This window comes from Amblyomma maculatum, chromosome 4 (assembly GCF_055883805.1).
Source record: "Amblyomma maculatum isolate TAMU_Amacu chromosome 4, ASM5588380v1, whole genome shotgun sequence".
In the NCBI taxonomy this organism is placed as follows: domain Eukaryota; kingdom Metazoa; phylum Arthropoda; class Arachnida; order Ixodida; family Ixodidae; genus Amblyomma; species Amblyomma maculatum.
The window spans coordinates 86,648,906-86,671,064 of NC_139347.1; the positions used below are offsets into that span (position 1 = coordinate 86,648,906).

The 22,159-nt window shown below is 47.1% G+C and overlaps 1 protein-coding gene across 2 annotated transcripts in view; it reads left to right on the forward strand.

Moving 5' to 3' along the window:
- The first annotated feature begins 4,599 nt into the window (after positions 1–4,599).
- The window catches only part of LOC146191575 (uncharacterized), a 101,867-nt gene continuing 84,307 nt past the window's right edge, over positions 4,600–22,159 (forward strand). For both annotated transcript variants that reach the window (XM_084602090.1, XM_084602089.1), the window contains exon 1: positions 4,600–4,900. The gene's annotated coding sequence lies outside the window, so the exon portion shown is untranslated. The remainder of the gene's footprint in view (positions 4,901–22,159) is intronic.

Consider the following 22,159-nt stretch of genomic DNA (forward strand, 5'->3'; position numbering starts at 1 on the left):
AAGGATCCGTTGTCCATTTCGGATACATTTGATTTTGAGCATCGGTCACTGTTGGGTAAAGAAGCCTTGGCCTTGAAGCGTTCATAGAAGTGACTACTTGGCGATCAGACTTCTGCATATTGGCTGCATGACGCAGCTAATGGTCTGCCGGTGCGTGCCGGCAGTGGCGGTGGCTATCGGCGACGACGAAATCTTCTATCCTGGGATTTCTGTAACTGGCCGATAGCTGCTTTCGTTTAATACTGCCGCAATGCTAACGTCTCACCAGAATATACATACATAAAATGAACAGTTGGTCCTAGTGGAATAATGATCCCATGGAATAATTAAGGACCCATAATGACCGGAGCGAAAGTTGATGCTATGAATGATTATTTTATAGCTCATTTGCTGTGGCTAAATTCGCTTATTTGAGGGATGGCTATGGTCCACATGACTGCATTCAAACTCATTATAGACATCATATTGGCGGCAAAAGCTTGCGTGATGCGTGCTCTCAGAAAAAAAAAAAAAAAAAAGCAGCGCTCAGAAAAAGCGCTGTTCTGCTTGACAACCAATTAATTAAGTATCGTTGTCTTCAGGCTGAACATGCGTCTTCTTTCATATATTCATTAATTTGAGGTGACTGCTCCAAAATACTCTCTTTCTTTTTTTTACGCCAGACAGCGTATCGCAAGTTTTTTGCCGTTTATTGGAGCAAAAACATTTCTTGCCTTGTAAGTGGCGTTTACACGCGAATCCGTCACCACTGCGTGTCCCCACCAGCTGTCAATCATCAATAAGACGAAGGTAAGAACGACAAGTGAATCCTGTCCTCAAACTGCGCCATCCTTGAGTTCCCTAGCGAAGCGCGCAAACCACCACTCCACGGCAACATTTTTGAGCTTGGTATTTATTACTATGGGAAAATGTTCAATATGCATTAACTGTCTACAAAGTATAAGGGAAACAATGTCACATAAAAACGATGCAGAATGCCACGTAGTTAACAATACGCTATAGAAATTAGAGAGTGCAGAACACAGAACTAAGAGAGAGTATACAACTGCAGTTCTAACTCTGTGCATACACAGTTCCCTTAAGTGAATAATCGTCCTACCGAAGTAGTCTTTTGCAGATACAACAAATACGCAGTTTCAGTCAATCATGCGCGTTTTCCAAAGGCTGCGCAGGTCAAATAAAAAGGACATGTCAATAGAGGATCATCAACAAATCCAGTGTAGTGAAATATATTATATAATGCGATATCGAATGAAGCCTATTTTTCAGTGTCCGTTGCAAGATATCCAAACATAGTATCGCATATTTTCTATTAATGAAGAATTGCTCTATTAATGCGAAAACACTTATTGTCTTAGAAGTGACGTGTACAGAGCCTGTCACCAGGAGCTGCGGACAGAGCGCGACACAACTTGTCCTCATGAACTGTCAATCACCCGTAGCTACATTAATTAATCAAGTGGTTAAATAACTAAGAACGCAATTGAATGTGCTGAATATTTTATGGTAAGTTATTTGAATCAACTTAATTAATTTAAAAAGTCACCCACCGAAACGCCCGAGTGCGACATACGCATCTTGTACTGTGTTAAAAAGGACTACAGCGCTACATCTGTGCCCAATTCACTTTCTTAGTCCCCTGGCAACGAAGTCCTGAAAATAATCGGCGCAACTGTACTCATTTCTGCCTTGAACAGAAGCCACATACGTTGAGTGTTACGATGTTAACTGCTGGACGGTTGTCATGGTGACCAACATGCGCTGCAGTCAAGCATCCGCGATGTCTGGCGCCATTGTTAAAGGTGATACCCCCCTGGAGCTGACAGCCTTTCTCTTCAACCTGGAACGGCGAGCTTTTTTACTCTAGCTTTGACAGGAAGCCCTTGGTGAGCCAGACGTATCATACCACGAACTCACCACACATTACAAAGCAATAAGGAGAACACTCCCACCACCCCATAAAACGCTGACCAGACAACAAGTCATGTGGAGACAGCTATAGACGGGGACCCTCCCCAACCCAAACTACATATCAGAATTCATAAATAAGGATATGAATCCCTTCTGCCGCTTTTGCTGGGAGAAACAAAACTTCGAGCATATGATCTGGGCGTGAAAAGCCCATAAGCCTCCCTCAGAGTTCTTGCCTGATCTCTCTAAAGAAGTTTGGGACAAGCTACGGTCCAGCGATGACCCTGACATTCAGTTCAAGGCCTTCGAATGGGCCGGCGTCGTCAAAGGTCTCCACGGCCTGCGGCACGCTAGCTGACTTCCCCTATTCCTCCCACTTATTGTGAATAAAGTTTTTCAGCCTTAGCCTCTGAAGCGACTTGTGCTTGAAATGGACGGCGTCCTCTTGAAATGAGGCAGAGCTTGGCGACACGTCACACCTCGTGGTAACACTGCTGTGAGCGTATCCAAACAACAATTCTTGTCAGGCACTGACCTCTATAAATGTTAGTGGCCTCAGGAATGTCAGCAGTGGAGTTGTTGTTGCATACCCAGAAAAATGGCGCATACCTACAAAGGGAGTTGGCCCTGACCAGACGGTGATTAGAGATGCGTAGATTGCATGCGGCGCAGAAACGAGGCACCCGCGGCGCAACAGCTACTGTGGCACACTGTTCTTCCTCCAACTCACGCACTGTGCAGGGACGCGATCTGAGCATGACTGTCATTGCTGCTGCTCTGTTATAGGCGTCTGCTCCATCAGATAACTTATGACACCTGCCGACATCTGACCCGCTTGTGGAGGCAGCGTAGTCTCACTCTGTATACAGCTGGAACGGGACCAAGACTACGCCGACTCCTGGGAACCGCTCTATAGTTATTCTTGTCTAGCGTTATAGATACCTGGAGGTGCTCAGAGAAAGGACAACATCGCGGCAGTAAGTAAAAAAAAGCAGAAATGGAAGAAGAAAATAAGTAAATAAAAGCACAGAATAAAATCTGATTCAGCCAGACTAGAATCAGCAAAAACTGCATTCTTTGGAATTTCTTCTGAGCAGAGCATACTTCTGGCATTATTTTGAGCTCAGTTTTTACCGGGCGCATTATCGGAATAGTTTCGGACTAGCAAGCTAACGCCCACTCTTCCGATTGTTGCACCTTGGTCTACAAACAGAAGGATGAAAACAGAAAGTTTACTGATTGGGCCTCTATGCAATTAGCCATATCCGCGCATTCAGACTCCACCTAATACAAGTTATGGTGGCTGAGGTGAGATAATGAGCAGCTATATTAATTACCCAACTGCGCGCAGACCTTTTGAGAAATACGTCCCCATTGTGACAGGGACAGTCGGCGGCAATGTTGAACAAGACATTAGTTCGTTATAATTACGCTTGCTCTGTTGCTACCTATTTTCTGAAACCATAGTACCCTGTGGGCTGAACACCTACTGTGTAATTCGACAAAAGAACTTTCTTTTGCTTGAAAACTACAGGATTGATCATTGCTTTGTCGTTATCAAGGTTGATATTTTTCTGGCGCTTTTCTTCGCGCCTTTTTTTTTCTTTTCTTTTTTTTTCGAAAATTTGCAAATTTGAAAAATATCACAATGAAAAAAGAAAGATAATTTGGTCGAGATTCGCATATATGTTCAGTTTGCCTTGATTAAATGTTCGCTTAAAGGACGCGAATTTTTGTTGAGCTCAATTCATTCTAGTCTGTTTCTTCCCTCATTACATGAAATACCGTTCAGCGTAATGAACAGAGCTTCGTGAATTTTCTTTGGACCGTGGAACATCCGGTGGATGAAGTTATGCAACATGTAATAAACGGCGTCATAAAAAGAAAGGGCACGAAAAATGGCGCAACCGGCTCATCACCTCCCCCAAACTTTTCCCCTCTTTCTCTGTACAGCGATTGAGCCATAGTTCTTGCACATTCCTTCGAGAGGAAAATGTATGAGTCGGGGAAAAACAACTAAATACGAAACAAGTTGCACCAACAACGAAAAAATGATGATAAAACCTTGCCCGCTGCAGACACCGTACGCAGCGTTGCATTTTCCTCTTCCTACGCAACGCACGTTTTAATATGCTAAGTGGCCAGACGAGGAAAGAGAAACAAAAGCGTTACCATGAAAGGAAAAGGGTATGCATGCGCGTGCTGTTTATTTTTCGTGTTTCCTCTTCCACATATCTCCCTCTCTCTCGTTCACGTCTGGGCGAGTAGCGTGTCCGGCGTGGTGAGACGAACGCCCCCCAGAACTGGCACGCACGCATCCATCGGCCGGTCACGTTTAATGCAAAAACAAGCGGATAATAGACAAGCGCAGAACAAGAGCAGGTGCGGTCGCTTTCGCTTTCTCTGTTTTCTTGGTTCGCCAGCCGTCATGGCGGCCACAGTATACATCGTGTTCCTCTGCCCACAGCCTCTGAGCGATAAAAAAAAAGTCGTTTTTATTGCTCTCGCAAGCCCTTCGTGTGCGCGCGATAAAAGGTGATGGACGGTTCTTGTACTTTCCTGGCTTTACAACTTTCAACGAGCCGCGAGTTTCTTTTCCTATCCGCCGTAGCGGCCAGTTTCGGTTCCGTTTCTGCATGCTCCGCCTTTTCGTGCGCTCCCGCGTTTCGAAAAGTGGAGCCGCGTCGTTGCGCGGCAAGAGCAGACGACCCACCACCACACCGTTCGCCGGACGGCGAACAAGGCGGGAATCGCGGTGTTCGGGGGCCGCGTTGTGTTGGCTTGTTGTGCGCGGGTGCCTGTTGGTGCGTCTTGGTGATTCGTGACCGACGATAGGATCGATTTATTTCTCGCGACTGTCTCGTCGTGGTGCTCGTCTGAGACATCGCCCGGATACAGCGTCGAAGAGTTCGAAGAACAAGCGCCGGCAGGTGTTTGCGGCGGCGGCGCCGGCAAGCGCCTCGGGAACACGTCGCTGCTGCTCCAACAGGTAAACGCGGCGCGCGCGTCGCACGCTCGTCTTGGGTTTGGGGAGTGTTCCTTACTCGGCCGCTTTCCGTAATATGCTTGCTCTATGAACGTTTGTTTGAAACAAGAGTGTATTGCGAGTAGAGAGTGCTGCTTGGACGTTTGCCGTGCAACTGGAATGTAGGTGGGTGTAGCGTTATTAGTTTGAAGCAAACGGTGGCTGTGGACTTGGGAGAAGTATACCTATCGAGCACATGCGCAAATCAGAGCGTCACTGACGCTCTGCTTAAGGGTAGCATGTTTTATTGTAGAACTGTCTCATGGTATAATTCGATGTTTCGTATTATCTTAGCGTGATGGTATGGTAATGTATATTGCGTACGCCAACCGCTAAAAGCTAACCGCGGTATGCTTGAAATCCGAATACATTCAGAGCACGCAGTGCGAACAGTGTCATCGCCTTTGCGATCCTTCTTCACTGGAACGCTCCCAGGAGACATTCGTCAAAGAAAAAAAAAAGTCTTCGCTTAATTTTCTTTTTTTCCTGCGTCCGCAGGCAAGTTCCGCTGTCTTCCTTTCTTCTTATTAAGTTCCTCGTGCCATGGTTTAGGGAAGGTTCAGATGTACGGAAATCCTTAGGATTTCCAGCGTCCAGAGTCGCTATGTTCTGAAAATCGTCTGATGAATCTATTTGTAACCTCACTACCGTGCAACGTTATTCTCTGCACTGCTCTTTTGGAATGGTGTGCTGCCTGACACGTTTAATTGGAACGAACCGCATGCAAGTCGAGCCTTGCAGCGCCTTACGCAACGTCTTGCAATTATTATATTTTTAATGATAGGGCGCAATGTCAACTGCACATTGTTTTGTTTATTTGCAAGCGGATCAAGTTGAATTCAGTTTGGCTCAACACTGGTCAACCAAAGGGTCAGGGAAAGGTCATCACTGAAGGCGAGAGATCTCCAAGCGCTCCAATCGCGCGCGTAGAAGACAACGCCCACTATTTCGTGCTGGCTTTTTTTATCGTTTATTTAAAACGTTATAGGGCGGGAAGTTTGATAGCCTGTGCAGAACCAATCGGAACAGTGGTGTTGATGTTGAGGCACAGTTGGCATTAAAATTACGTTATCTCATAGTCTAAATGTGCTTCCACATGGGCGGCTATCGTATAGGTACTGACTATAACTGGAGTCCAAACATAAGCTTGCATGCTGTACCGTTGAATGTGGAAACGAAAAAAGGAAAGCTCGGAAAAATAAGCTGCGTGGCATTGCTCCTGTATAGGCAGATTACGAAATGAAGTAGCTACGCGATTTTTATATGGTGATCACACTTCCTTCCGCGTAAGGTGGCATGATTAATACATAACTGCATCTGGACATCACATGCAATATGTTATACACCGGTAGGACTCTTCAAGGGTAAATAATTAGTGATAACTGATGATGAGGCAGTCATAGATGAAGCCATCTGCAGTTGCAGGATAGTTGAATGAGTCTGAGAAGTTGCACGATAAGGGTGACAGGGCGAAGAATCCTGACACCTAAGCGCTTTTTCTTGTGTATATTTTTTCTATGTTTTTTTTTTAAATTGTATATGCTTATTTATTCTTCGCGTGGTGTGGGTCCATTAAAAATGTATTGCGTGTTTAGCTTTCCCTTTACTAAAATTTAGTTATCTTGTTACTTTGCTTATGTTTCTGGCATCGCGGATGCTGTGATCCAAAATTCCCAAGGCGCCAGGCACAAGTTTGTAGTATATCGCTCTAGCTTTAAAAATTACTTCGGCACCAGGGCACTCACACTCCTTTAAAGTAAAGCATTTAACGCTCCTCCGTGGTGGTGCAGTGGTTAGGGGGCTCGACCACTGTGCCCAAGGATGGGGGATCGAATCCCGGCCGCGGCGGCCGCTTTTCGATGGAGGCGAAAAGCAAGGAGTCCGTCTGCTGCGCGATGTCAATGGACGTTCAAAAACACTAAGTGGTCGAAAGTGGAGCCCTCCACTACGGCGTCTCTCATAGCTTGAATCGCTTTGGGACATTAAACCCCATTAACTAAACCGAATAATTTCCTTAAAGCTTATCAGAGCACTTGTACGTCCATCCAAATATAGCCCCCTTGTAACTCGTTGGAAGACGGATTATAGTTTGTGCGTTCTGCCTCCCGCGAGGTTTTTTGAGCTAGAATCGCGATATTTGTCAATATGAGGCTACACATGAGCGTTCCTCAAACACTGCCGCACACCGGCTCTCATATCGTGGGTAAGGTTATCGCTTGAGAACAGAAATACAGGAATACTCCACCATCATCGTAAATTAACCTCTTTACTGCTATTAAATTACAGGTCCGGGCCAGCTGAGACCGTGCACCCAGCTTTTAGCGTCAAGCTGATCGCAGCTATTTTGTTCACCTCAATAAGTTCTCTACCACGTGCGTATACTAGCATAACGGAGAGAGACAAGCACACGCTGACCTTGCCAGCTGCCCTCTAGCACACAAAACATGAGTACATAAACAGAGCCTTTAACTGCGCTAATTAGCCGTGACCTAATCGCGTGAGACTGCGCACTGCTGCTCGCGGGAGCTTCACCAAGAGCGGATGCAACTATCATGCGAGCGACTCGAAATGTCATTGAGCAAAGTCAATTCGAGCGGAACGCTAGAAAGGAGAAGGATGGAGGGATAAATGAGGAAGCTAATCACGGCTCTTATCTTTCGCGCGCAAAATAAAAGCACGCGGAAGCCAACGACAAACACTCGCGGCAAATGGTCTCCTTGGCGAAGGATGCGCTGGCATAGTTGCCAAATTTTTAGCTGATCAGGTCTGTCTTCCAGTGTGTGCAGATGAAATGAGCAGCGGCCATCAGTTCGAGCATGTGAACTCCAAGCGGAGATTGGCTGGAGAGCGTGACTTTGCGAAAATTTGCGGCGAATCTTGTTAATTCCTATCTGCTTAATTTGAACTGCTGGTTTGTCGGAGCGGTTTACTTTGCTCTGCCCGGGTCAGCTTGAAGTGTAACATAAAGAATAATTATATTAATTATTGTTATTATTATTCACCCATCCCTCTCTTATACACCACTTTTATATCCACTCACCCCCTTTCCCCAGTGCAGGGTATCAAACCGGTTTCTTTTACCGGTTAACCTCCCTGCCTTTCCTGCTCCTCATCTTCCTCCTAATAATTCGAACTCTGCATAATTAGAATGCTGGCACTCCCCTGATGGGGCTGGGACAGGTAGGTCACCGCCGCTTGCGGCGGGGGCTAGCCTGCCACAGAATTTTTTTCTTTTGTAGGCCGTCATTGCACCCGCCACCGTTTCGGTGGTGGACCACGGCTGTTGTTGCGACGAGCGTCTTTCTCTCTCTCTCTTCTTTTTCTTTCTTCTCTACTTTCTCTCTTCTGTCTGCACGAGGCACCGGAAGTGGCTCAGCTATAGAGCCGGTAGCAGGCCCGTGCATTTTCTTTTCCTTCTTCCTACAGCAACAACACATAATTAGAATGATATGTCCGAACTGACAAGTTTGAAGCATGACTGCACCGGTACTGCATGTCGGGAACAAAAGTGATATGCAAAAACGCCCAGCCAGTGGCAGAGCTGGCGCAAACATAGCGACGCAGTTTTCCCGAGCTCTGTTACCGTCTGGGCGATCTTCCTCCTCCTCTTGTATTTGACTTTTGAATCCGACATATTTATATCCGGCTATACGGAGGCGACGCGCGATACTGCTGCGAAGTGCCGCGAACGCAAAATGGCCGCTTCGTGTCAATTTTCTGCGTAATAAATGGAAAACTGTTTGGCGAGCTTCTTTCTCGGACATTCGAGATGTTCACATCAGTTATGCACCTTTCGTTTATCCAGAACCAGACGTCGTCATCACGCGAGCGTCACCAGCAGCGGTCAGAGCGTCTGCTTGTTCCTATTTGCATAATGAAGAGCAGGACTACGCACTGTTTAGCGGTCACTAATGATGAAAGCCTTGCGATCTTTCTACTGCTATCCTGCAGACTCGGATGATCATGACGATGTGTCGTCCGCGTAGGCCTGCGGCCAGACTTTTCTCTAGGCTTGCAATTTGATTCCTTTATTTTTTTATTTATCTGAAGGTTCTGACGGGTCACCTGGGCAAGACCCAGGTCCCGATACACAACAGTGCAAGGCATGCCACACCAGGTATTGTAAAAATAGAGTCTGTAATAACAATATACATAAATTCATAACACTAATGTAAACATGCGAAAATCCGTTATAACAAGGACCTATATTCACGTTTATAGTGAAGCATAGATATAGGATAATCTGAAATTAAATTCAGAAAACAAATAGCACGAGTCCAATGCAAGGCAGACGAATAATGTTATACAAAGAAAACATACATAATTTTCGTAACCAAATGGTCTGAGCGACGAAAAATCGGGATATCAGGAAGTATATATCCACCACTTAAATCTAAGACAAAAAATGTTCCCGCAGTTGGTTAAAATTGGGACTATGAAAGGTGTCATAGTTATTAGGAATGAGCGGAAAGTGAGAATTAGCAGTGCGCACTCAGCTCCTGAATGCTTCAGAACTCGTCAATCGCGAAAGCGGTTACTAAATGGGCGTTCACAGATCTGGACTAAAGATATCGTACCAATACCTTTGTCCAAAGATCGCACGTAACAATCTGGCGAAAACCTATGTCCCCGGATAACCAGAAATGAATTAACGAAATTGCGGAGATGAAAAACATGTAGCGTTCTTGGGCACAAACTGTGTGCGTTAAATTTGATATAACAAATTTGGCCTCTGATTACAAAAAAAAAAGTAAGAAAAAAAAAAGGGATAGGAGAACGAATTGGATACGACAGTGAAACGCAATCGGGCGTGGTGGCACTTGCTGCAATGGCGCGCTGTGCCAACAGTATAGTGTTGGTCTGGAATCCGGTGAGGCGAGAACAGCAGAAATGCACACACACTATTGCACACACTCCCACGCCTGCTGGCTTCACGATTGCCGCCGCTTTCCTATCCGACTTGGGTGTTTGCCAGCGTCGCGCTTCGGCTCAGCGTGCACATATACGCTAACTGAAGGCAAGGATAAAAAGAGAGACAAAAAGAGAAAGATTAAAAAAAAAAAAAAAGAAGCATGGCAGCGAAATGGCAAATCAGGTGGTTTCAGAGAGTTGTTTTACCGAGCGGAAAGCTACCCGTTCTGGCTTATCCTTTCGCTCGCGGCAGCGATGTGGTAGGGCCTTTCTTTGGCAGCTGGAATGGAGGATGGCTGGACGGGCGCTCAACGCACGCGTTCACAAAACGGCATATTGAAAAATTATGATTCCACGAGAGATGCATTCGAAAAGCTTTTTTGATTAAGGAAATCTGCAAGGAGGTCGATCAAGTGGTCACAAAGCTTGTGGCTCATTACAATTGAAAGAGTGTATTTAGAACATATTGTGCAGCACATTCTTCAAAGAGTTTCTAAACAAAGTCTTGCAGTATTTATTTTACAGGATAATGGCCGAATTCCTGTAGCAATTGGGTGGCCAGTTGCTATGTAAAATACGCGGTAATTAAATTAATGCAAACATTTTTCTTGAGATTATATTTGAACTTCGGTCAGTGTAAAGCCAGAAGTTTGTACTTTTTGTCGAGGTCTGAAAGTCATCGTTCGAAAACTGTGCGAGTAAATGCGGAATAGAACCCGTGCTTGAAAAGTATTTTGAAGCGAACGCTTCAAAATACTTTTCACCAAAGGTCAACTTGGGCGTCCGCTTGACCTTCAACTAGCGAGAGCCACAGTGTGGCTATATATCTTAAGCACGGCACCACCTATGGTGGACCACAGCTTGACCTTTGACCTTTGACGGCAGATAGAGCATCACGTGCGTGTTCCCTCTTGTAGTTGAAGGCGTCCTCGACTCCGTAGTGTCGCCAATTTAATCTCCGCAGAACTATGTCTGCCCATGTCTTAACCTAAGTCTAACCAAAGCAGAACCAAGTAAAACGACGCTTTCGCATCCCCTAACTAGGCTTACCAGGATTAAACCTCAGCAAAATGTTTTACCGTTCTTCACCGCTACAAGACCCGCGCGCCTTTAATTGCTAAGAAATAATGGCCCAGTTAAGGCCTCGCCCTGCAACTCCCCGTCTTTGAAACACACACGACTGCAGAGGCCGCACCATTACATTTTCAAACAAATTTTCTGACATCATGAACATCAAGCATTTCTTAACATACCTGCATGTACCTCCATCGTATTATAGCGACCGGAGACTTCAAAAATCTGGAACGAAGATTTTGCTTCTCTGTTTTCGGCGGCACAGCACGTTTGGCCGGGCAGTGTGCAAAACATGGGGTCTGAGTTAAATAACATGTAGTTATGAGAGATAGTGATAAGATATAGTGTAGTATATGATAAAACTTAGGGAAAATCCACTTTAAAAACGCGGAAGCGGGAAGCTTATTCGCTCATGAGATGCAGGCTGGTCCCCTTTTTGATTCCACTAGATCGGACATGTATCAGCCATTAGTGAACTTCGACTCATATAGTAAGAACAGAGAGGGATCAGGACAGACAACGTTGGCCTGGGTTATTTTATTAACATCTGCGCTCCAATTTTCCCGCTCTAGAGTGTATATTGCGAGGAGGTCGTGAGGCAGAGTATGTACAGAGAGCTGAGGCGAATGGAGGTTGTTTTGGCGAGCTTCAAGCGCTTCGACCATATTTTGTATTCGACGTTTGGGGCCGATGGGATCCCCCTGCAGCATGTGCACACAATCTGAACGTGACCGGGAGACTCGGAGAGGGCGAACGTGAATCCAGCCGCTGCTGTGTCCAGTGCAAGTGGGCATCCCCAGGGTGGTCTGGTCATGCGGATTGGCGATGGAGAGAGAGGGAGAAAGAGAGGTCAACTTCGCAGGGATCGATCATGCGCGCTCTATATATAGCATCAACCGCCATCAACGCGCCACAGACTCGTGCACGAACGCGCATGTACTATCGGGCTTGTGTACGCTGCACAAATATTGCGTGCTAAATAGTGTACACACGCCTGCGCAACAGATGTGTCCGCGCAGAGACCATTGAAGGACATTTATTATTATTTTTTTTTCCTCGCGTTCATTCGGACGAACACTTGTGGCTTATTGATGCGCTTTCTGGGGAGAGTTTTCGGGAAGGAGGGTTGACGACGACACGACAGGTTGTGCTCGGCCGCGATGTCAATGGATGTCTTTCCCGAAGTCGGCGCAAGTTGACTTTCCTACATTGCACGTTGGTTGGTTGGTTGGTTGCACAACTTTTATTTCCATCGGAAATGGGCGTCCTCTTCCCTGGCACGCGTGCCGGGGAAGACGGGGAGTCGTGCTATCTTTCCCGAATTCGGCAAGTTGAATCTCCTACTTTGCACGTTGATCAAGGAGTGACATCGCTGGCAGGCAGCGAAGTGATGAACGTACTACATCGTTTCAGTGGCGTGTTGTAGTGGCGTTCCAGTGTTTGGTGAACTAAATGGAGTGTGTTTCGCCATGAGGCGCGACATTGCCGTGAAGCTGGCTTAACGTCATCTAAAACTGTTATTGCGGTCACACTTAACCAAACGTAGTATATGTCGCACTTCAAGCCCTTTTCCAGACGCGTGCAGCTCTCTGTGCGTCATCCACGTCATCTTGGTGTTGGGCTACTGTAATTTTGCTGTTGTGCCGAATTCTAGCCTTACCCACCGATGTGAACTAGCGGCTCAGGCTTGGACACCGAATACCCTTTCTCTCTCTCTCTCTCTTGCTCTGTTATATGCCTCGCTAAATTTGCGCGGTCGTTGGCAGGAACCGGGTTTTGGAAATGGTATCTGCTGTGTAAACACGGCAAATCCTCCCCTCCCGCCCCTCTCTCTCTCTCTCTCTCTCTCTCTCTCTCTCTATATATATATATATATATATATATATATATATATATATATATATATATATATATATATATATATATATATATATATATATATATATATTTTTTTTTTTTTTTGCCGAGTGTCGTCGAACACAAAGGACAAGCGCATTGTGCACTCAAATATCGCCAAGGCAGAACCAAATACTGCGAGGTAGTATATATCTGCGTTGCCGCGGTATGTAATGGATACGCTGAAAACACTGCGCGGCTTTTCTCGGCAGCTGTGTACACATGGAGGAAGTGCTTACGCAGTCACAGCAGGAAGTGACGCATTATAGCGGAGCGAGCGAATTGCTGCCGCCACCACCGCTCTTCTACCTTCGTCGCAACGATTTGCCGTCGTAGCGGAAGTCTTGATTCGGCACACTGCATTGTATTGTTCCGCAACAACTCTCTCTGACGGGAAACGGGAGTACAGATATGTGACTGGAGATTCCCGCATAGCTGTAGTAAGACCAGGGGAGTCTCGTCAGTCGTACATTGACGTAACGTTAGTGGAGATATGGTTTGTTTCGCTCGAACTAGATTCGAATAAATAGTGAGTCCACTTCTCACATAAAACTCAGGCTCAAGGTGCGAATCACTTCAGTGAAACACATCGCAGTTCGCAGCTGTGCCGGGCGGCTTGTACAGCGTTGAGACTTCCTTGTAACTCAAGCGGAGCTCGCAAAACTCGCATCGGCTGGAATAGCAAAAGACATGTGCAGTACGTCTCATATTTTCAGCGCGGATTCTCAGGTTCGGTTATCAGGCCAGATGAATGCCTCGTTGCAGAATGTCTATTAACATTAACTAATTAATGACGCAACAAGTTCCTTATACAACCAATCCGTTTGCATCGTGCTAAATGCAATATTCCCTGTATCGCACATACACGGCTGCACTGCAGATGTATGTACACGGCCTTTCTTTTTTTTTTTTTTTGTTAAGATAGCCCATTTTTATTTTTATTTTTTATGAAAAGGGTATTGTTATTTTTTGCCTGGAATTTTGGAAGGGGGTGGGGGGGGGCACTTAAGTATAAAGAAAAATGTTTTAATTATTTCGTTAATTAACTAAATGCGTTACTGAACCGGATTGCTTTGGGGGCATGTTATATTTGCAGAATTGGAGCTCGTCTCCGATCTATGTAGTAAGGCGGGAATTGGGCCTCAAGTGATGCGGGCAGTGGGACAGAGAGCGCATGCAGGGCGGGGCACGTCACACGCGCTCGCTGCCGCCGTGTTGCTCTGTGTTATGCTGTGAAGCTGCCTATCAGGGTAACATTTGGGCTTCTCGTCGCGCTACAATTTTTGTTTTTGTTTTTAAACTCATTTGATTAATTATTAAACTTATTAAAACTTCAGTGTTCTTACATGATGGCTGTCCTAGCCCCCAGTACAGCCCAAGACTGAAATAGAAGCATGAAAATTCTCTTTTTATAAAAGATGTGGACCCTCATAAAGAAGCTGCCGATGTACACATGCGGGTTAATGACCTTCTCGTGACGTGCGTAGGGCACATTTTATGGACCGCACTGAGAATGCGAGCCGGAAAACGTCGTTCATGACGAGGTCGTTGGACTCGTTCTGGCCACTGTAGCTACGATCGCAGGATCGCTCAAACACGGCTTCCGTGCTTTGAGCCACTGTTGGAGACGGCAAGGAGACAGATCGAATGAGACACCAGGTCTCTACACTAGATTCGCAAGAAACTTTTTTTTTTATTTTTTTAAATCTGTGTGCGGGAACGCTTGCTTCGAATGCGATGGGTAAAACCTACGCATGCCACGCGCGCACAGTTGCGTACGTCCGTCTGCACCGGCATCGCTTTTCAGGGCGGATGTTCGGCGCACTGTTGAGCCAGGATCAAATGCAAACGCAGTTTTTTAAAAAGATATCCTGCCACCGTTCTACATCGGGATATGTAGGGAGCGACAGTGCCAGGCGTGCCAACTAAAGATAGCCATGCGAGCTTAAATGGAAAGACACTCCTTGCCCCGTGAAACCAAGTGAGGGCTGCCGAGAGTCGCATGGCCTGTTCGGCAGAATTTCTACAGTAGGTAATTAGTAAGAAAACTAATTAGCTGGTTATCTAATTAAGTGTGTGTGTGTGTGTGTGTGTGTGTGTGTGTGTGTGTGTGTGTGTGTGTGTGTGTGTGTGTGTGTGTGTGTGTGTGTGTGTGTGTGTGTGTGTGTGTGTGTGTGTGTGTGTGTGTGTGTGTGTGTGTGTGTGTGTGTGTGTGTTGTTTGCGCTTTAAGTTTTAGTAAACAATGATGTATGATTGCCTCATGACCGCTGTAGTGATAGGGAAGGTTGCCGCTGTAGGGAAGGTTGCTGCCCTTTCTAACGTCTTTCAGAAGCCGTCGAATCCGGGACGAAATAACTTTTTAGTGGCTAGCGCTAAACCCAAAAAAGCCAAGCCAAGATGAACCAAGCTAAACGCAATACTTGCCAGCGTACCTAGTCGCATTTAACTTACCCGTGTAAATCGCGAGCCATCTTATATACCGGGTGTCCCAGCTAACTTGAACCAAGGGTTACAAAATAATGTATTTGAGGTAGGTCAGTGAAACCAATTGCATACAACTGCCAGCCTGTTTGCGCACTACAGGTAATTTTTTGTTTGGCAATTACTTAATTAACTAATTATGTTAATTTCTCCAATTTATTAAATATCGACTTTAGACCAGAAATGTGAATTTGAAAATTGTAGAGCACCTTCAGAAACCCCCATTCCATTAATTGCTATAAAGAAAGTCTCACGTGTATCTTTTTTTCCGGGCTCAGAAGAAAGCCCGCGAAATACAAATAATACCACGTGACTAGCGCATTTTTTCAGACATCTTATAGTAGCGCGAACCAAAACACACACAGGACAGGGTACAGGACGAGCGCTAACTGCCAACTGTTTATTGGAAGGAAAGAGGAACGTATATTTAAACCGTCCTGTGTTCGTCCTGTACCCTGTCCTGTGTGTTTTTGTTCGCGCTACTATAAGATGTCTGAAGTACTGCACCAACTAGGCCGACAACACATCTTACTAGCGCATTTGTGCGCCGCGATTGTGGTGCTCTCAGTCGTGGTTTGAGCGAACGAAATCAGCTGCAGCCGTGACCCGATGGCCCGTTGCAGCGGCAGGCAGAAATGTTGACGATGGTTCGAGCGAGCTCGAGCTCGCCCGTCGCCACCGCGATTTTGGCCAGGCCTGCGCAACGCCGCAGCCTACATCACGACAGGCGGATGGCGATAAAGAACCGGCAAATGAAGGTGCAGCGCTAATTTTAGTCGAGCCACATGATGTCATCTCGCCCTTTACCCAAGCCTGTATGCGCAGATTCAGTGGCTGATACCTTATCGTTCATCCGTTTGTCGTTACGTTCGCTGATGAGAGAGAAGGTGATGCAAAGGCCTTGTTAGAACGTCGGTGGTGTCGGCTCGGCGCTCTCGCTGCTTCTGCACCGTCACGTGGGCCGGCTGTCTGACGCGGGCGAAGAAGCCATCACAGGCATATCGGCCTGCCGCTTTAACGGGGCCAAGAAGACACGGCCGCAGCCAATATATATATATATATATATATATATATATATATATATATATATATATATATATATATATATATATATATATATATATATATATATATAAAAACGAGTTGTCGAGCAGATATTGTCTCAGAAAAACCGTTTCGAAGTTCGCATTTGCCCGTTCCTGGCTCGGCACTTCAGCTCTAGTCTGTAAATATCTGCTGCAAACGGCACATACATGGTCTCTTTTACGTCTATGGTCTCACAACTGCTTGGCACGTGCGCATGCTATAAGAGCGGCCTCCTATAGTATTATACTTTCCATGCGCGCGTTTCTTTTAAGCGCTTTGGTCTCTACGTTTTTATTGCGGGCGCATTCTCTTCGGAGCGATTTTCTTTTTTTTTTTTTTCACGTTAATAGTTACCTTTAAAAAAATAAAAAGGCACATTGACAGTTTCGGGCTTTTCAACCAGACCGATAAAAAATCAGGGCTCTACAGGGATGCTGTTTAGACCGGAGATATAGGCTGGAATGTAATTCTCAGTTCGGCGCCTGCAGACCTGTCGGCTGTAGTGGTCGAGTGGCCGTTCCTCATTTCCTTTGTCTTTACTCTGTTTCCTTTATTTTTCTTTTTATTCGAGGAAGCTTAGCTTTATCTGCGGTCTCGCTTCGAGAAAAGGATTTTCTTCCGTTCACTGAGGCATAAAGGCCCCGGAATTCTAGGCGTTTGTTCCTGTTTTTTGTTGTTGTTCTTGTTTTTGTTCTACTGCTCACTTTTCTCTTTATCTAAGCGTTTTTTTTGTTTTTGCAGAATGCCTTGTCTTTAGTGTTATATATATATATATATATATATATATATATATATATATATATATATATATATATATATATATATATATATCGATTCACAGTCGGAGAAAGATGGGGTGGGGTCTGTGTGTGTGTGTGGGGGGGGGGGGGAGAGGGAGTTTGCTGAGGTGGCGAGGCTTATTAAGTACGTTTCGCCAGAAATCTAGAAGCTTAATTGCATGATACGACAAGCAGTAAATGCATCAGCCGTCTGTCTCGTTCACTGATGTCGAGTTTGCCTTATATGGATGCCGCGTGGACTTAGTCGCCAACGATTTGCAGGCGTCAAGGTACTTATGCGCATGACGCCTTTATTGGATTTCGTTAGCCGGTATAACGGAAGTAAAAGACCTACTTGTAATTCTTAGCGCTTCCGGTCTTCGCGTTTCGTCTTTGTCCTGATTTATCCCCCAGTGTAGTTTCCAGCAATAAATATTCGCCAAAGTGCCTCAGCTAGCAGCTTCACTCCATTTAACATTTTCTCTCAGTTGACACCGCTGACCTCAACCTCATTTCTCGGGAATAGCAACGGAATATGTTGCGCGCGACGGCCGTCGAATGAGCCACAAGAAGGGCCCGAGAAATGTCTGGCAAAGCCCCAGTGCTTGCACGTCTTTCTCGCACGTCTTGTTCAAGGAAAGTCGTAAATGCCGGGACATGCGCGGAAGCAGCGAAGGTGCAGGCAGCAATGTGCAAAACAGAATGCTCGGCAAAATCCTGTGTACAGTGTGTGCGCTACGAGCAGCTACTTTCCGCTGTCTGGTCTGCACACCATACATGCTGGACCTAGAGATGGAGCAGTTTAGTGGGAGCTTTGATCGTGTATGTTTTATCCGCCTGCTCGAGCTCGAGTTCTCGTGACTTCGAGCCCTGTCCTCGAACAAGACATCACTTTCTTGAGCAAAATAATAATAATAATAATAATAATAATAATAATAATAATAATAATAATAATAATAATAATAATAATAATAATAATAATAATAATAATAATCTCTATCTCTTTCTCTGTGCCAAGAATCTTGGATCACGAGCTAGACTGACCCTTTATCTAGATACTATTCCTAATAAAGCAAACTCCGGTGAAACTCCGCCTCAAGACCACACCGCTGTTGCAATGCCTCAATGAGAGGGCGACCAACCCGCCGTTTCGCGTGCACCACAATACGGCGCATTGCATTTAATGACGATACCTGGCGGAGGCGGTGGCGTTTCCGGTTTCACGCTCCCTGGCGTCTCGCGCGTGCCGCCGCTCCGTCCATCTTTGTGTGTCTGCCATCCCTCTGTCCGCCGCCGCCGCCGTTCATTTCTATTCCTCGCTAACAATGGGATCAGCGGTGCGTGAAGATCGCATCCACGTGCGATCCCGCTGTTGCTGCTGCTGGTGCGGCCTCCTCCTCCTCCCCCATGGCATTTCGTTTTCGCTGCTGTGCAAGCCCTCTCTCTCTCGACGGCTGGGTGAAGGCCTCGCCTATGGCCCCCTGGGCCGCCGTCGCCTGTTCCTGACCCCCCGTCGCTGTCCTACGTTTCCGGCGGTGGCCTTACCTCTTGTCTCCCACAGGGGCGGGCCGACGGCGTGCTCACGGTCGCGGTCACGGGACAGCCGTCGGAAGGCGGCGTCGTTTTTACCCTTGGCTCACTTTAATTTCTAGCGGAGGGGAGGCAACCTTTTTGTCTGCTACTCGGCATGATTGGGGCCCGGGTAATGCGGTGCGTTTGAAGTGAATGGAGCTGCTGAATGTCCCGTCGCGGGTAGGCAGAGGAGCCAAGGGTAAGAGTGAGTTTATCCGCGTTCTTGTGCGAGCTCGGCTTAATAATTGAGACAGGGTCCCCGGTTCCCACGCTTGCGTGCGACGCTGCTGGAGCGTGCGACACTTTCTCTGTGCAAGGCTGTAATTATAAGCATCGGTGCCAAATTTTGGCGCGAGTTGAGTCGCACGTGAAATCCGATGTATTGTTCTAGAGGACCACGTATACGCTGCGTGCATGGGACGCAGCCTCTTACATCCCGAGATGCAGGTGTTCTGATAGCAAATCTAATAACCTGGGTAATGTTTATGATTAGTGTACGTAACCCGTAAGAATAAATAAAAAAAAAGAAAACGAGGACATTGGCGAGGCCTGGTAAAAGAAATATGGCCTTGCAATCGAAATTGCGACTTTAAACAAGATTGGAGCATGGAGACGGGCTAACGATGCGTCGGGGAGATTGTTTTTCTTACAGGGCGTAGCTCTTGCGTGACTGAAGTCGCTAGCGGCCTCACTCACGCAAATAAGTTTCCATCGTCGCGTTGTGACTCGCCGGTAGAGCGTCCAGCGCGGCAGCGAAGGTACTTGGGTGAGATTGCGATGGGGTCGCTCAAGGGCTCCGGCAGTCTTCCGCCGGTATCTCGGGTAGCTGCTCACAGTGAAGACATAAGCTCACTCTAATCCGAGACCACCCTTAATTCCTCTGTAGATAAGCCCAGCTACGCTAAGGTTTCTATCTCCATTCTTTTGTAATTTCATCGCGAAAAATAGATTTCTAGCATGGCAAGAGTCGAAGGTGAGTGTTCACCGGGCGGAGGTCAGATATAGACGTCGATCTGTAAGTAATAGCCACCACCGCATGCGCTGTGCTTGCGCTCCGAATGACCCTCGTGCGAGAGAAGTATCGCGGGTATAAACGAGAGAGACTTTTAATAATTCCCACTTCTTCCCTTTTGCTTTTCCTTCTTGCAGTAATGTAGTGACATGGGCGTCGTAAGGGGAAATTCGATGACGGTACTATTACATAATGAGACGGTCATACATAGGTCGGTGCACTCATTCATGAGTGCACTCGTGTCCACTCACTCGCGCTCACATTTCCAGTTAACTCGTGAGTGTGATTGGCCATGAGTGTGAGCCATGTACACGCATTTGTAAGGGTGTGTGGACCTGAGTGGACATATGTGTGAGTGGCTGATGGCGTTAGTGGACGTGAGTTTGAGTGAGTGCGAGTGGGTGGGGGGTTACGAGTGTGAGTGTAAGTGGTTGAGAGATTGAGTGTGGTTGAGAGAGAGAGTGTGAGAGATTATTGATGTGAGTGTGAATGAGCCACCCCTCATGGTACCGACCTACGGAGGTGATCGCCTTTCGCCCACTCGGCACGCAGCGTGGTCGCATTTGCCTCTCCGACGACCTCCGGCGCTGCATGGTTATACACAAAAAACAATACACACACTAGAGAATTAAACCAGAACCAGAGAATTAAACAGATGATGCGCATCATCTGTGTTAACGCTCTGGTTTAATTATCTTGTGTGTGTATTGTTTTTTGTGTATAACCATGCAGCGCCGGAGGTAGTCGGAGTCGTATAGCCAACTAGCCCGCTCGCAAGTACTACTCGCATTTAGCTGTCTGCCCGTGATTATAACATGCCATTTGTAGTCTTGTCAGCAGGCAGGGACTTTAGGGCCGCCAATATCCAATATAGGAGCCCTTTCAGGAACCGCATGTTGAAGTAGGCGGGGCTGGAGAAACAGCTCACACGACCCCGACCAACCCCACTTGACAGCTGGACGACACCAGCGCGGAACAGCGCTGTCCTAAAATTTTCCGTGTTTATTCTCATATTCTTCGCTTTCGAGAACGGGTGAGAGCTACGTTGTAGTCTCAAATAACTTTCTGTCCCAGGGGCCGCTGGAAATGAAGAAGTGTGCAAAGAGTGTCAAATCTGAACTCCTGTAAAGAAGAGAAAAGGGGACGAGAAAGTCCGACAGAAGCCGAATATGGGGTCAGAGAGCTTCGCTGCGGGGGCGTCCCAAAAAATCGCGGCCCGGCATGCGAACGAAGCTTCGCGTCACCAAAGTCGTTTTCTCTCTCTCTCTCTCTCTCTCTCTCTCTCTCTCTCTCTCTCTCTCTCTCTCTCTCTCTCTCTCTCTCTCTCTCTCTCTCTCTTTTTTTTTTTTTTTTTTTTTTTTTTTTCTTCGCTCTTTCGCTAGCACCGCGGAGCTTCCGCGTTTCCCATCGCCGCGCCAGCTGAACGCGAGCATGAAAGGGCGCGGAAAGAAGCCCCGCGAATGCGGGAAAGGCAAGCGAGTGGTCTGCGCGAATTATTTTGCCTGCTTGCCTTCCTCGCCGCAGTGCGTTAGCTCAGGGCTTCCAGAAAGAAGCCCCGCGCTATGCTGGTCACGTTCGAACACACGGCGAAGCTCGTAAAGGCGGCCGACTGGCAAACGCCGTCCGACCTTGAGACTAGGAAGGAGGTGGAGGTCGTGAGAGGGGGAACGCCGGCAATGGCATTGCCTGTATGTAGATTAGAACGGCGGCTAAACGTATAGGCGAACGGTGGGTGCCGTAATCAGCCGGCTATATAGCGTCGCCGTCTCTCTGCGCTGCCTGTTGCGTGCCGTCTGTGTGCGCCTCTTCTGTTGTTTCCCGGAGATCATTAGTGGCGACCGTCGCCTTGCGAGCCTTTGCATCAGGTTGCTGCGGGGCGACTGCTGCCGGAGTCTGAGTGGGAAAAGGGAGACGAGCGGCCTGCGCCCGATGGTGCGGGGCCTATCTTCCTGTCCATCCGCTGGCGATGATTAGCGGACACGCACTTGGTGGTGGTGGTGGTGACTATGGTTTATTTTTGGGGAGGGGGTACTGGTCACGTCTTATGTTGGCCATCTTTGTGGCATCACTCTTGGTGACCAGGGGGAAGGGGAAGTTGGGTTTAGGGGAAGGTTGGGGAGGGGAAGGTTCGTGACGCCGCCTATGTCGCCGCCATTTCCGCACGAAGCACTATGGGCCCATGCAGGCCTACAGAACAGAGCTGAGGCCAGACTCCTCCAGATAAATCAGGAGGAGCCGGTGAGCAGAAAGTTGGTTCCGAGATGGGAAGAGCAATTGCCCTTCGGTATCAGCAGGGAGACCAAGATTCCGATAGCCATTCAGAAGTTTCTGGCGATGGCCAGCGGAGGCTGGACACACGAGGAGCAAGTGTCCCAGTGTGCCAGTATTGCCGCAAGAGGGACAGGCTGGGC